An 11,030-nucleotide genomic window follows, 5' to 3' on the forward strand; every position below is an offset into this window, starting at 1 on the left:
AAGACAACAGTTTAAGTTCTACGCATAAAAAGTTCACCTTTCTTCCCCTCCACACATTTTATGTTAATACTATATATGTTATACTTTTCTTTTTACATTATATATGCATTAACAAAATAGCTGTAATTATTTTCAATACTTTGGTAGCTTTTATACTAGAGTTGAAAGTGATTTATGCACCACTACTACAGTATTAGACCATAGTGAATTTTTCCATTTATTTAGCATTTCCAGTGAGATAAATACTTTCAAGGTTTTATCTTGTTAGCATTCCATCATTTTAACTTGAATAATTCCCCATAACATTTCTTATAAGACAGATCTATTGGTAATAAATTACTTCAGTTTTTTGTTTTGTTGAAGAACATGTTGATCTCTCCCAGAAGACAGCTTTCTTAAATATACTTGGCAGGGGTTTTTCTACTGCTCTTGTAGCATTTTGAATATATTGTGTAACTCCTACCTGGCCTGCAGGATTTCTGCTGGAAAGTATGTTGGTAACATTGTAGACGTTCCTTTGTATGTGAAAAACCTCTTAATCTCTTCCTGCTTTCAAGTTGCTGACTTTGTCTTTCAATCTTGACATGTTAAATATAATGTCTCTTTGGGCAATCTTCATTAGGTTTCTCCTGCTTTAGGTATTTTCAGCTTCATAAAACCGGATGTCAATTTGATTTTCTATAATAGATTTGAAAAGTACTAAAACATTGTATCTTTCAAAAATCACTTTATTCTTTTTCCTTCTCTTCTCCTTCTGAAAATCCAAAAATGCATATATTTGTTCACTTTAGGAGACACTATAAAGCCCATGTACTTTCTTTACTTTTTCATTTTTTTTTCCTAATTGGCCAGTTTCAAATGACCTGTATTTGAGTTTGCTGAAGTTTTATTTTGCATCATTGAGTCTCCTCTTAAAGCTTTTAATTACATGATTTAGTTCTTCAGTTGTGGACTTCATCATCAAGATTTCTGTTTGGGTTTTCTTTTTTATGGTTTTCATTTCTCTATTAAAATTCTCATTTTGTTCATCCATTGTTTAAGAAACCCTTTCTGTTATCTATGTTCTTCTTTTATCTGATTGAAATTTTTTTAAAGGTGATTATTTTAATTTTTATATTACCAATTCTTGTGTCTCCTTTTTTTTGCAGATGATTACCATACATTCATTAGTTTTCTTTGGTGGTGATCAGGTTTGCCCGATGGCTTATGATCTGTGTATTCTTGTGTTTGTGTCCCTGAATGTCAAGGAGCACTCCCTCTTTCAGTCATTATGGACTAGTTTGAGAAGTTAAATGTCTTGCCACATTTCATCCATGGGCTGATGATATTTTCACTGAGAGAGATTCCAGCCAGTCGAGTCTGGAGCCAGGTCCCATGACTGCGATTGGGACTGGAGCGGATTCGTGGTTGGCAGAGCACTCAGTTATCAGGGCACCCTGCACTCATGCATCCTGTCTGTTCCCTGGGGAGACTGAGCTTTCTTGCAGATCTTGCTCAGTAGGACTGGTGCTGAGACGAGGAACTGCAGTGGTTTCTGCAGATCAGGTGCTTCTACAATAGGTGTGGAAAGTTTGTCTCAACGCCGGGGCTCTGGGGGTGCTGTCACCCAGTCACGGGCCAGGTCTCTGGATGGGCAGGACTGACCCCCGATCCCAGCTGAGGGGGCTGTGACTGATTCACGGGGCTGCTGCAGCTGGGACCTCAGTCTTCAGTTCTGTCTCTTGGTCCATGGCGTGTGTCCCTGCAGGTGTCGGTGCGGGCAGGGCTGCTTCCAGACCTTGGCCGACAGGGACTGGAACTGAGTGCCAGGGATTCTTGGATCCACAGCGAGACTTGCGTTAGCAGGCCTGCCTTCATGGCCACAGACGGATGTGCTTCCAGGCTGCTCCAGGTTAGCCAGCCTGCTCCTGGGCTGCGACTACCTGCAGCTGGAGGCAGCCGGGTTACAGTGTGGCTTCAAGATCCACCTTCAGGGCTCGGTGTGGTGGCTCTCGCCTGTGATCCTAGCACTCTGGAAGGCTGAAGTGGAGGATTGCTTGAGGTCAGCAGTTTGAGACCAGCCTGAGCAAGAACGAGACCCTGACTGTCCTAAACATAGAAAAAATGTGCTGGGGGTGGTGGCATGTACTTGTAGTCCCAGCTCCTGGGGAGGCTGAGGCAGGAGGATGGCTTGAGCCCAGGAGTTGGAGGTTGCTGTGAGCTAGGCTGACGCCATGGCACTCTAGCCTGGGCAACACAGCAAGACTCTGTCTCAAAAAAAAAAAAAATAGATAAAAAATTTCTGAGTTCTTACATATTCTGGATATTAACCTCTTGTATACATATAGGAAAAAACTACTTTATACGTTTGGGATCTCTGATATGTTCTAATACTTGTGATAACTTCCTCATCAATGGGCACCATAAGACACTTTTTTCTAATTTGTGACACTTTTTTGACAGGGGCCCATTCTGTCGCTCAGTGTGGAATGTGCTGGCGTAATTGTGGCTCACCACGACCTCCAATTGCTGGACTCAGGCAGTCCTCCTGCCTCAGGCTCCCATGTGGCTGGGACTACAGCCTTGTGCCACCATTTCCAGCTAAGTTTTTGTTAACTTTTCTGCCGAGATGGAGTCTCACTGTATTACTCAGGCTGCTCTCATACTTCTGGCCTCAAGTGACATTCCCACCTCAGCCTCCTAAAGCTCTGGTGTTGTAGTTGTGACCCACTGTGCCCGGCCTTGTGACAATTTTTGATGTAAGTTGCATTTTTTCTGTGGCAGCATTTGACATTTCATTCCGTAGTTTTCATGGATTCTTGCATTTTCAGCCCTGTGTCCTTACGCTTAAAGTGTTATTTTTGTAGAAATCGTAGAATTGAATGTTGTTTTTTGAATTTAGTCACATAAGTTACATCTTTGAATTGATCTAATTTATTTATATGTGAAGTATTTACTGAAAGGGAATGACTTATAATGTTGTATGCTGTTTATTTCATTGTAGGTCTTGTAGTAATTTTGATTGTGTTCCTCTCTCACTGTCTTTCTCTGTTTTATTGTTTTTTGTAGTGACACTTTTAATTTTGTTACTTCCTTTCGTGTATCTACTTACTATAGTATTCCCGATGTGGTTGCCATACATGTTACATAAAACATTCTACAGTTACACCAATCTGTTCTAAGTTGCTGATTTCTGTTGCATACAAAAACCCTGCCTCCTACCATCACCCATTGTATTTTATTGATGTCTCACATTGTATCTTTTTGTATTGTGTATCCATTATCAGAAACTTAGTTATTTTTCTCTTTTGAAGTCTGTGTCACATTTGAAAGCATTTAATGCACCATCATTGTGATAATACATCATAATACTTGTGTATATAATTAATTTTATCAGAGAACTGCTATCTACCATTATTTAATTTTTTAACATGAAGAACTGATTTCTTTAGCATTTCTTGCAGGGTAGGTATAGTGGATATGAATTAATTCAGGTTTTATTGCTCTTGGAAATTCTTTATTTCTAATTCATTTTAAAGGACAGAACAGTTTTGCAAGAAAAAGTGTCCTTGGTGTTGGTAGCTGTCATTTTTCATCACTTTGAATGTATTATTCTACACTTTTGTGGCCTGCAAGATATTTTGGTAAAACTTTTTTGATCTGACAGGAGCACCCTTGTAGATGCCAAATCACTTTTATTGTTGTTAGTTTCAAGATTCTCTTTGTAACTTTCAGAGTTCTGAATATAATGTGTTTTGGTGTGATTGCCTTTGTCTTAGTCCTAGTTGGAGTTGTCTGAGCTTCTTTAAATTGTATGTTATGTTCTTTCACATGTTTTCAAGGTCTTATCCACTATTTCTTGTTTTTTTTTTTTTTTTTTTTTTTGAGACAGTCTCGCTCTGTTGCCTGGGCTAGAGTGCCGTGGCGTCAGCCTAGCTCACAGCAACCTCAAACTCCTGGGCTCCAGCGATCCTCCTGCCTCAGCCTCCCGAGTAGCTGGGACTACAGGCATGCGCCACCATGCCCGGCTAATTTTTTGTATATATATTTTTAGTTGTCCAGATCATGTCTTTCTATTTTTAGTAGAGATGGGGTCTCGCTCTTGCTCAGGCTGGTCTAGAAGTCCTGAGCTCAAGGGACCCTCCTGCCCTGGCCTCCCAGAGTGCTAGGATTACAGGTGTGAGCCACCGTACCCAGGCTTTGTCCACTATTTCTGCAAATGGTCTTCCCTTTTTTCTTTCTCTTCTCATCATACATCTGTCATTATCAGTGTAATGGCCTAGTTGATGGTAACTTCTTAGTCCCTTACGCTCTCTTTGCTTTCTGTCATTTTATCTTCCTTTTAGCTTCCCTGAGTCTACAGTTTTAAAGGACCTATTATCAAACTGGCTGCATTTTTCTTGTGTTAGATTAAGCCTGCTGTCAACATCTTCTAATGAATCTTTATTTAGTTGTGTTATTGATCAACTTCATACTTTGTTTTTATACTTTTGAACATCTTTGTTAGTAATCTAAGTTTCTTTACGAATTCTTTTCTTTTGTTTAGTTACTGTGTTGTCCTTTAGCATCATTGAGATAAGATGATTTAAATTCTTTTAAATTAATTCATAGATGTTTACTTCTTTACAGTCACTGAAATATTTGTTTTTGACATTTGATTGTGCCATGTTTGTTTATTTAATGTCTTGTGATTTTATTGATATTTTTGTCATTTGAAAAACAGCTACTTATCCCACTTTTTATGGACTGGCTTTGTAGAGGGAACAACTAGAATTACGCAGCTACAGTAGACGTTCTGAGGGTTCTCCGACGAGTCGGCTATACGTGTCTGTGTCTTATCTGGACTGCTATGTATGTTTACAGATAAAAGGTTCCCTATGTTTTGTATTGAAATAGTTTTATCTCTGGCTTTCCTTGGCAAATCTCATTGGTAGTACAGTCTCTCTGTTGCTGTAACAAGCATTCATCTTTCTTCTCAGTGGACCTAGCCCGTCATTTAAAGTAGATCTCGTTCCTTTTAGCACTCCGTATTTAAAAAAGCAATAACCAGGTTTTAGGTAGTCCCAGAAAAACTGAGACCTTTGGACACACGTTCCACTCTTTTCTTTGTGTTCTGAGAGAGAAACAAGGACTGGGAAGACTTTTTTCCTGGTTCTAATCTGCTGTCATGCCGCAAGGTAACAGACTTAATTTGGTTTTTTTCTTAATTTGGCTCTTCTTAGATTTGTTCTCACTGAGGGTACAGCAAACTGAATTGTGGTTTTTAAAGCATGTTTTTGTTAAGTTCACATGTCCGTGGAGAAAGAAAGGCCTCACATTTTTGATTCAGTCATCATGCTGAGGTCCTCAGCTTGGTCTAGTTTTATATATTTTATTTGTTTAGCACATACTAGATGTAGTTTTTAATATTTTCATTATCTTTCAGATATATTTTCTCATTTGACCCAAGGCCTATCGACAGAGAAGTACATAGAAGCTCCATTCCAAAAAGGGATATTGGGAAGATTTGCGAGGTGTGGTCTTGAAAATTTCCATATACAGAAATACTGGGAAAGTGTGAGTGAATGTGAAGGGCAGAATGGATGTTATGATGGACATAAAACATGTAGGACAACTACCTGTAACAGAAATACCGTGGATAGTGGAGGTCAACAGCACAAAACATTTGGGGACAAAACTCCATCTATGTCCGTTACTTTTGCTGAACCCCATGTTTCTGTAAGTAAATGTCAAGATCACGTTTTGGAACATAACATTCATCTGAAAGGACATTTGGAAAATCTAAACAGGGACTTGGTCCATGTTCCAAATAATGACTTGGACCAAGTCAGGTATAGAATTGGATTAAATGTTCAGTCACGTATTTCTGGAGATCTGAGATTTAAAAATGAAGGGAAGATTTCTAAACATGATCAATTTGATGAGTCCGTTGTTGAAAGTTTATTATTCTGCCACCAAAACATAATACCTTCACCTACCAAAATCAATAATGTTGACCAGCACGGGAAAGTCCTCACCCACTCGTCATTGCTTAATCAATATGAGGAAATAGATAACTTGGGAAAATGTCACACTTATAATAAAACTCTGATGTCCTTGAGCCAGGAGTCTACCCTAAATGATTACCAAGATATTTATATTGAAGACAGAAATAATGAATGCCATAAATCTGAGAAAACCAAAGAAGTCTCTGGTTCTAGAAAACATCAGAAAACGCCTTTTCCAGGGAACCATTACAAATGTAAAAAGTGTAAGAAAGTCTTTTTCCGATACTCAAAGCTTATTGTCCATCAGTGTGTCCATATTCAAGAGAAGTCTTGCCAGTATAATGAAGGTTTAGAAGCTTATACCCAGCCTGCAAAACATACCCAGTATCTGGGAATCCATTTTGGAGAAAATTCATACAGATACAATAAATGTGAGACATTCTTCAGTCAATCATCCAATCTAAAAGAACATAATTTAATCCATACTGAAGAGAAACTCCACAAATGTAAAGAATGTGGCAAAGGCTACAACCATATTTCACACCTTATTCAACATCAGAAAATTCATACTGGAGAAAAATTTTACAAATGTGATACATGTAGCAAATCTTTTACTCACTCCTCAGCTCTTATTGTACACCAGAGAATTCATACTGGGGAAAAACCCTACAAATGTAAAGAATGTGGCAAAGCCTTTTACTGTAGTTCACACCTTACTGAGCACCAGAGAATTCATACAGGAGAAAAATTTTACAAATGTAAAACATGTAGTAAATCCTTTACTCATTCCTCACATCTTATAGTGCATCAGAGTATTCATTCTGGAGAGAAGCCATACAAATGTGAAAAATGTGGCCTGTCTTTTGTCTGTTCTTCAACCCTTAGGCGACATCACAGAATTCATACTGGAGAGAAACCCTACAAATGTGAGGAATGTGGCAAAGCCTTTACGTGTAGGTCACACCTTACTCAACATCAGAGAATTCATAGAAAGAGTCTACACGTGTGACAAATGAGGAAATAATTTTATCCAAAATATGCAAGTTAGAAATCACCAGAAGTATCATAGGGAAAGAAAGTTTCCAGATGCAATAAATGGAAGCATTTAATGAAAGTGCAAATCTAATTTGTATTGGGATTTGCAGAAAGAAAGGCTAAACAATGGACACTTTCAAATTGTATACCAAAACATTTATGATGGAGACTAATCCAGATTCAAAGCAATTATATGATTTATTCATGCGCTTCAAAGAGGCAAAAAACTGATATTTGCAGATGTATAGTCATTCCATACTTTGGAAGTATTTGCAGTATCTGGGTTATTTGAAAAGCAGTTATTATGGACATAATTGAGCTCTGAATTCAGTTGACGCTGTGCCTTAATTTCTAGTGTTCATATGATAATATGTGGTCTTTTTTTCTGCATTGGAACCATTAGACACCATTCTATATTATGTGGATATCATTAATATCAATTTTTCTATGGATGTATAATTACCGATGGAATACACATGAAGAAAATGGAAAGAACAATGCAGTTTGTGTTTGACTTATGAAGCATTCGTGCATGTAAGCATATGGTATGTGTTCTGAACATTATTCTCCTGAATTAACTGAGAGGGCCAATCTAAATTTTCTAAATAAATCATTTTTCCACTTGCTCCTGAAGTGGAAAAAACTTGCCAATTAATCAAAATACTGAGATATCTTCATTGTAGGATGAAGTAGGAGTCTTGAGTGTTACCTGGTGTGACAGAAGACACGGTAGAAGTGTTGCGTATTATTTCATGTGATAGAAACATATATATTTCCACAGATGTCAGTGAAAAGTGATGACTACTTCTGTCTGAAATGTTGCAAATGTATTTGTATCCAACATTCAGTAAATAGTCAACATCACACTTTTTAAAGAAAGAAATCATAAGTCTAAGATTATGATATGAGCAGAAAAATAATGCTTCTGGAGTTCTTGCAACTATATGAAGCAGGAGGCCTATAATGGATTTTAAGATGCTTTTTAAAGCCTCTGCTTGAGCATAATTTGTTTTAGTCAATATACCCAAATGATTTTCAATTTTTAATACTGATGTGTAATGAATGAGTTGTTATCCAGTCATCAGTCTTACACTATATTGTCATATCTATGACTATGGTTAACGTATGGAAATAATTCCACTGTGCCTTTCAATAAAACATCATTTCTCTAAGAATCCCTTTTTCCTGATGGCCTAAAATTTCTATAATTTGGGCAATATTTTTGTCTTAGTTGTTATTTTGTATTTTTAATGCTTTTTATAATTATTGGGATATTGTGATATTTACAATAACGGTTCTATGGAAGTACAATTACAAAACATACATTTTAGATACTAAACCACTATATAATTTTGCCTAATTTTTTTTGCACATGCTTTATGGGTAAAATAAATGCATAAAATTTTCCTTTTGATTTACATAGTATACAATGTACCAATGTATTAAACTAATAGTTTATATAATCTAATCATGTTCAGAAATTAATTTGAAGATACAAGTGGTGATATATTTCGTTTCATTTAACTAATACATTTCGTTTTCTCTAGTTTCAATTGGAGAATGAAACTACAAAACATGCAGTTGTTTCAAAATTTATATAAAAGTACCAAACACACAGCACAGTGTTCTGTGTGAAATAGAAGCTTCATAGTTTGGAGAAAAATATTCCTATTGGAATGAATCTGTGACTGTCCAGAGTGGAGAAGTGGCATCAGTTCTGAATGTGAGAGAGTACATGTGTTGCCGGGTGCACAGCTGACTGTCTGAATTTAGAAAGAAAAATTCTGCTTGTATAATTTGGTAATTATCTCCAGCTTTTCCCCTCTCTCTTTTAATCCCAGGTCCATGTGCATCACAGCCCTTCTTCTTTGCCTGTGTTATGACTACATGGTTCTCAGTGCTCTTCCATGTCATGTCATCTCACACAGGACTTTGTTCTGAGGAGTAGTTTGAATTTTTGTAATGCAGTGATAATTTTTTTTTTTTTTTTGAGACAGAGTCTCACTCTGTTGCCCTAAGTGGAGTGCTGTGGCATCAGCCTAGCTCACAACAACCTCAAACTCCTGGGCTCAAGCGATCCTCCTGCCTCAGCCTCCCAAGTAGCTGGGGCTACATGCATGAGCCACCATTCCTGGCTAGTTTTTCTGTTTTTAGTAGAGACAGGGACTCACTCTTGCTCAGGCTGGTCTTGAACTCCTGACCTCAAGTTATCTTTCCACCTCAGCCTCCCAGAGTGCTAGGATTACAAGCATGAGCCACTGTGCCGGACCGATAAATTGTTTTTAACTGGAGAGTTTGAAGACATGTATTTCTTTTATAAAGCAGAAGAAAAGAAGTAAAAAGATCAGAGCAGAACTAAATGAAATTGATAGCAAAAAACTATACAGAAGATTAATAATACAAAAAGTTGGTTCTTTGAAAAGAGAAACAAAATTGACATACCTCTCACTAGATTAATCAGAATTGGAAAAGAAAGGACTCTAATAAGCCCAATCAGGAATGAAAAAGGAGAAATTACAACTGATACCACAGAAATACAAAATATCATCTATGAATACTATAAAAGCCTCTATGCACATAAAGTTGAAAATGTGGAGGAAATGGACAGATCCTTAGAAACACATGGCCTTCCTAGGTACAATGAGAAAGAAATAGAATTCCTGAAGACATAAATATCAAGTACCAAAACTGAAGCAGCAATAAAAAGACCTTCCTGCAAAGAAAAGTCCCGAACTAGATGGTTTCACACCCAAATTTTAGGAGACCTACAAAGAACTGGTGCCTATCCTGCAGAAATGATTTCACAACATCAAGAAGGAAGGAATTCTCCCCAACATGTTTTATGAAGCCAACATCACTCTGGTACCAAAACCAGGAAAGGACTCAACAAAAAAAGAAAACTACAGACCAATATGCCTTATGAATACAGATGCAAATATTCTCAATAAAATCCTAGCAATCTGAATTCAAGTGCTTATCAAAAAATAATCCACCACGACCAAGTGGGCTTCATCCCAGAGATGCAGGGACGGTTCAGCATATGTAAATCTATAAATGTAATTCACCATATAAATAGAAGAAAAAACAAAGACTATATGGTGGTCATTCTCAAACACCAGTGCCACCTCTAGCTGGGCAAGCTCCAGCCAAAGGAAAAGGTGGGTAAGTAAGGAGGTCTTTATGCCATGGCTCGTACAAAGCAGACTGCCTGCAAACTGACCAGTGGTAAAACACCCAGGAAGCAACTGGCTACAAAAGCCTCTCACAAGAGTGCGCCCTCTACTGGAGGGGTGAAGAAACCTCATCGCTACAGGCCTGCTACAGTGGCACTCCTTGCAATTAGACGTTATCCGAAGTCCACTGAACTTCTGATTTGAAAAATTCCCTTCCAGCGTCTGGTGCAAGAAATTGCTCAGGACCTCAAAACAGCTACACTTCCAGAGTGCAGCTATTGGTGCTTTGCAGGAGGCAAGTGAGGCCTATCTGGTTGGCCTTTTTGAAGACACGAATCTGTGTGCTCTCCATGCCAAACGTGTAACAATTATGACAAACGACATCCAGCTAGCACTCCACATACGTGGAGAACATCCTTAAGAATCCACTATAATGGGAAAACACTTCATTCTCAAAAAAAATAAAAAATTCTCCTCTTCCTGTTATTGGTAGTTCTGAACGTTAGATATTTTTTCTCCCCATGGTGTCAAAAGGTACCTTATGACTGCGAGTGGAAAAATAGGGGACTGAAATCAAGTATTGGCAGTTTTTCCATTTTTCATTTGTGTGTGAAATTTTAATATAAACACAGGAATGTGAAGCATTAATGCAAGTCAGAATGTTTCAGTGAACAAGTTGCAGCAGTTCAACCTTATAACACTTATAAATAAACCTGTTAAATTTTCCTGGAAAAACAAACAAAAAACACAAAGACCATATGATCCTCTCAATAGATGCAGAAAAAGCATTCTACAAGGTTCAGCACCCGTTTATGGTAAGAATGCTTAACAAAACAGGCATAGACAGGACCTACCT

The 11,030-nt window shown here is 37.7% G+C and overlaps 1 pseudogene; it reads left to right on the forward strand.

Annotated features, from left to right (window-relative positions):
- The first annotated feature begins 10,014 nt into the window (after window positions 1-10,014).
- On the forward strand, window positions 10,015-10,611 carry LOC138382850 (histone H3.3A-like; annotated as a pseudogene).
- Window positions 10,612-11,030: the final 419 nt, after the last annotated feature.

Source organism: Eulemur rufifrons, chromosome 4, assembly GCF_041146395.1.
Source record: "Eulemur rufifrons isolate Redbay chromosome 4, OSU_ERuf_1, whole genome shotgun sequence".
NCBI classification, from domain to species: Eukaryota; Metazoa; Chordata; class Mammalia; order Primates; family Lemuridae; genus Eulemur; species Eulemur rufifrons.